Here is a 6,000-nt window from a genome sequence, read left to right as displayed (position 1 = left end):
CTGTCAGTTTTTGTGGACTGCTACTTCCTTCTGCAATGGGGGCAGCCCTCTCCATTAGCCTAGCCTAACCCCATTGTAGGAATGCTTCCATGACTTGAAGATCCTACACTGTCAGTTTTTCCAGTCCTGGCACTAATGTATCTAGCAGGATTGTATACTTTTTTATCCTAGGACTAGTGCACCCATCTGTCTTTTTATTTTTCAACCTACTTCTGTTCATGTTATATGTTATATAAAATACAGTCTATATAGCAGTGTCGCCTTGGTGAAATTTTGTAAAAATAATAGACCTCATGAAGAGACTCACCAAGATTTGAGGATGAATTCTAGTCCACCAATACGATTCTTCTTTGCTAGCTGATTTCATCATCTCTCCAACTGAAACCAAAATGTTAGAAGAATGATAAAACAAATAAATACTGTAATCAAGACTATTAACAGAAATTCATGTGATATAACAGAAGTAAATAAGATATATTAGTGTGCAGCTAAATTAATAACAGATAAAGTCTTACCACAAAAACACAGGGCAATACGGGAAAGAAAGGAAAGAAATTGAATATCATCACGGAAGTATCGAACATAGAAAACTATAAAGCAAATAAGATGAAGTGTCACTGTTAGAAAAGTATACAAGAGGAAACAGTTCAGCAAAAATATTTAGAAAGATAGACATGCTAAAAGCAACACACAGTATCAGAACAGACCAGGATCAATCATACACTATTTATTTATTTATTTGCATTTGTTTACAAGGATAGTCCAACTGGGTGTGAGCCCATTTTAAGCAGAGGTCCAGGGAGAAAAGCTCCAGAACAAGTTACAAAAATATTTACTAAAATTTTACCGAGAACTTTTACAGATAACAATAATTACAAGGATTTACAAAAATCAAACACTGAAGGTACAAAGACAGGGTGTGGAAATTTTCAAGCTAAAACACAATATACATGTAATAAGTACACATTGAGTATAAATGTTTGAATATTTGTGACATACAGCAGCTAATTCTTGAAAACGTAATGAATTGTGCATGCGAAAAGCATTGCATAAGATCACAGTTTGCCCTTGTGGCCATTTGAAAAATAGAGTGTAAGAGTTAAAGAAATCCAGGAGGGGGAGGCAACTTGGTAAATCTGCACAGAGAAATAAGCTAAGGAGGACAAGAAGAGGTGATAGAAAGGACAGAGGCGATAGGAGGGAAGGAAGCTATAAGTGAAGGAGGATACAGGAGGGAGTGAGAAGAGTGGAGGAGAAAACAGCTGGGCCACATGTGGGTGCACAGAGAGTAGCAATAAATGTTGGGAGGAAGAGCAGCTGGAAGTAGTTAACCACGACATGAGCATGAGCAGATCCAGTTGTTCGCGAGGAATTCTTTTAGTTTTTTTTAAGTGAAGTGGGTTGGGAGTGCATATAATAGGCTGAGGGATGGAATTCCATTTTTTGGAGATGTAGCTACAATAGAGTGAGTCACCATCTCTATTGTGGGATTTGGTGACTTGCAATAGAGATTTGGTGGAGGATCAGAGATCACAATTATTGGTTTGAGGTTAAGGCAAGAGCTGAAGGGTAGGAGTTTTATCAGGTTGGTGGATGAGTCTATGTAAGAAGGTGAGTTGAGTGGGGTCTATATTAGAACATCGAAGTTTCAAAACTTCGAATGTTCTAATATCAAACCTTATTCAGCGAAAGCCGAAAATATCGAAGTAACAGAAAATCAAATGTTTTCCTAGGGAAAGAATTCAGTTGTCTGTTTCTGTTGCTGCAGTATTTTCAGTGCTGTGGTGGAAAGGTACGGGTCAAGTTAAGGCAAGTGTGCGATTGAGTGCAGGTTAGGGTAGTTAGGGTTAGGGTGTGGGTTAGGTATGTGCGCAATTGTGTGGACATGAGGGTTAGTGCGGGTTAGGTGAGTTAGGATTAGGGTGCAGGTTAGGTATGTGTGCGATTGTGTGGATGTGAGGGTTAGGGCGGGTTAGGTGAGTTAGGGTTAGGATGTGGGTCAGGTAAGTGTACGATTGTGTGGACGTGAGGTTTAGGGCAGGGTAGGTGAGTTAGGGTTAGGGCACGAGTGAGGTGAGTGTCTGATAATGACGGACCTTAGGGTTAGGATTTGGGTTAAAGTAAGTGGATAGTTAGTGGCGTGTGTATAGTTTAGTGTAGGGTTAGGTGTAAGATTTTAGGTGCATGTGTGTGGATTGCTGTTTGTTTGGTGTGCTTGTGTTGTGTGTATGTGTTTTGGAACAGCAAATGTTTTTCCCTAGGAAAAAATTTGCTGTTCTGTATGTTCGATGTTTTCAGCTTTCACTGAATAGGGTTCGTTATTAGAACATTCGAAGTTTTGAAACTTCGATGTTCTAATATAGACCCAGTCGAGTGTATGTTAGTTGTTAGTGGTAATTCTAGCCACTGCAGTTGCTGTAAGGCAGTGCAGTGGTGAGTTCTATGGGGCCGAGTTAGCAGTGAATTTTGCAATTTTGTTGTAGCAGACCTCCAGCTTAGTTAGATCTGTTTTGTTTAGGTTTGTTAAGATGGGTGATGCATATAGTAGGATGGAGAAAAGATGGGTTCTGGCTATGTCTTGTCTTGTGATATTGGTAAGGAAAGGCTTGAGTCTGTAGAGTGACCCTAGTTTAATATGTGTTTTCTTGATGGATTGTGCTAGGTGCATATCGAATTTTAGGTTGCTATCAATTAAGATGCCTAATAATTTTGTGTGGATTGTGTTGAAATTGTGGTTTTGTTGGATGAATGTATTTGTATAGTGGGGTCACGTGATTTATGGGGTGAAAGAACATCAATTTGGTCTTAGAAGGGTTCAGTATCAGTTTTGATTCAGATAGCCATGACTCGACAGAGAGGAAGGACTGCAGGGTTCTACATGCAAGTTGGTTTAGGGAAGGAGCAGCACAGATTAGAGTTGAGGCATCTGCGTATTGGACAATGGAGGCTAAGGGGGTTGAAGTCTGAAGTCAGCTAGTGAATATACTGAAAAGAAGAGGACCGAGTCTAGAACCTTGAGGAACACCCAGTGTTACAGGTAAAAGAGTAGAGAGGTCTTGTTGCCATTCCAATGCCTGCTGACCAGAAAGGCAGCTATGGAACCAAGTTAGGGCAAAAGGGCGGAGTTTTAGAGATGCAAATTCATCATGGAGTTTCTGGTGAAAAACAGTGTCAAAGGCTTTAGAGAGATCTAAGAAGATAGATGAAACAAGTATTCCATTATTACTGTGCTGATTAATGGTGTTGGTGAAACTTAGGAGAGCAGTTGTGGTGCTGGGTGAGGGCAGAACCCATGTTGTGTGTTAGCTAAGAGGTTACTGCATAGTAGGTAGTTTAAGAGCTGCATGTGAAAGCATATTTCAAGAATTTTGGAGGGGGGCCAAGATAACAATGGGTTTGTAGTTAGAAAACTCATTGGAGTTACCTCCTTTGTACAGGGGAATAATATGAGATACTTTCCAGCTTGTGGGGATGTGCTGTTCTGAGATGGAATTATTAATCATGATAGTTACAGGGCAGGCAATGGCTGGGGCTGCTATTTTTAAAAATTGTGTAGGTAGGTTATCAGCTGCAAGGGTTGTGGGTTTCAGTTTAGAGAGTAGTTTTTATGGTGAAAGTGAGGACAGGTGTGAAGGAAAATGAGTCATTGGTGTTGCAGAATAAGGTGGGGTTAGTTGGAGGAATGTTACACTAGTTGCTGAGAGAGTATGACGTTGGTAAAGAGCATTGAACTGTGTAGCAATGCTGTCAGTGCTTAAGGTGGAAGAGGGAGTTGGGGTGCTTATGTTACCAGGTTAAAGGAGTTTTTTTTATCGAGGACCAGAATTTCTTGGGATTGTTCTAGTTTTTTTGTTGTGTGGTAGTATAATAAGCTTTTTGACAAGCTTAATTTGGGATCTGGCTTTATTGCAAAGTTGTTTGAAAAGATCTAGATTAGCTTGGTTGTTGTTGGATAGTCAGTTTGACCAGGCTTTGTTGCTTTGTTTTAATAAATGTTTAGTATCTTTAGATAGCCATGGAGCATTGTGAGATTTGAGTCTAGAAGTTCTGCAGGGAGACGGTGTATTTAGGGCTGCGTGGAAGGTGGAGTTAAAGTTATCCACAGCAGAGTCGAGGGGGGAGTTTTGAGTGGGGACCAGTCACAAAGATGAAGGAGTCAGAGGAAGGTCTGAGTAGACAAGTTTTTTTTGTTGTGAGTTAGGCGGAAGCAGGATTGTCTGGGTGTCTGAGTAAGAAAGTGGGGAGATGGTCACTAATACCATTTATTTTTATTTATTTATTATTATTTATTTTACATTTGTTTGCCGGGTGAGTCTGACTGGGCATAAAACCCTTTTTCAGCAGAGGCCCGGGGAGAAAAGCTCCATTGTTGTTAAAGTATTTTGTTAGTAGAAAGAAAATTGTATAATACAATAAAGAAATAAATAGTAACAGACATTCATAGTGGTAAAAAGACTAGAACAGAATAAACTGGTCAAGTGGGAGACAAGACCAATAATCTTGTATAACAATGCTTCTAGAAGTCAGTTCTTACAGTAGTAGCAGGTAGTGACATTGTACACAATAAGAGTGCAATTACGATACGTTGTCTTATATATAGGTAGGATAGCAAACTGAAGACTTAAAATCTGATAGATATTAACAGTGAGAAATAAAACAACATAAGGTAGTCATATGATTTAAATTCAATGCTCATTACATATGCAATTAAAATTTTAAAATCAGCTAGTTCCATGGTTTGGGCTACCCATGCCCAGTACATGTACAAGTCCAGGAATCGGTAAGGTGGGCTTTAATGTGATGCTTGAATTTTTTTAAGCTAATTATAGTTCTAATTTCAAGTGGTAAGGCATTCCACAGTTTAGCAATGTAGTAGGAGTATAGAGAGTCACCTGAGGAATTTGTACTCCTGGTTATTTCAATTAGAGCTTTATTAGTGGATCTTAGTGGACGGGTACTTATATGGGAATTGAGGAGGCCTTGTAGAGCTGGTGTTTTATCAGGTTTATAGTACATTTGGTGGGCGGTAGAGAGTTGTGTGAGAATGAGTTGGTGGGGTAGTTCTAACCAAGATAGTTGTCTTTGGGTCTTCCTATGATGGGTTCTGGGAGGTCAAATTTAGCTATCTTATTATAGCAGGCATCTAGCTTTCTTAGTTCTGATTTGGAGAGGTTGGTAAGGTTGGGTGAGGCGTATAGTAAAGTTGACAGAAGATGAGTTCTGGCTGTGGTTATTCTGGAGTTTGTGGTAGTTTTTGCATCTGTATAAGGTACCTATTTTCTTGTGCACTTATTTTACAGTCTGGCAATGTGTAAGTCCAAAGTCTTATTACTGGATGTGATGTTGAAGTAAGTGGATTGGGTTTTGAATTTAGTGGAATGGAAGAGCATGAGTTTAGTTTTATTTGGGTTCAAGATTAATTGGGTATCTGCCAACCATGATTCAATAGCATTGAAGGATGTTTGGGTTCAGTTCTGTAGTTCAGGTAGAGTTGGGGCAGAAGATATGACAGTGGAGTCATCTGCATAATGTATAAGGATGGCTTGAGTTGTAGCATTATGGAGATTATTTGTAAACAGGTTAAAAAGGAGGGGACTGAGAATAGACCCTTGAGGCATGCCCATAGTCACTGGTAGTAAGGGAGAAAGAGCTTTGTTCCAGTGTACCACTTGTTGCCAGTCTGTGAGGTAGTTCTGAAGCCAGGCTAGAGTGGAATATCTTAGGTTCAGTTTGGACAAGGCAGTCAGCAGTTTGTTATGAGACACTGTATCGAAGTCTTTTGATAAGTCTAAAAAGATTGCTGATACTTGCTCACCTTTATTTCTAAGTTGACTGATGGTGTTAGTGAAGCTAATAAGGGCTGTGGTAGTACTATGGTAGGAGCGAAAGCCATGCTGAGTATTCATAAGTAATTTATTGTCTAGGAGATGGTTAAGTATTTGGGTGTGAACACACCTTTCAAGGATTTTTGATAGAGGGGATAGGCTTGCTATGGGCGAT

The sequence above is a fragment of the Protopterus annectens genome, chromosome 5.part1 (assembly GCF_019279795.1).
Source record: "Protopterus annectens isolate FY-2018-M chromosome 5.part1, PAN1.0, whole genome shotgun sequence".
Lineage (NCBI taxonomy): Eukaryota > Metazoa > Chordata > Ceratodontiformes > Protopteridae > Protopterus > Protopterus annectens.
Note: the sequence above shows the minus strand (reverse complement) of the source record.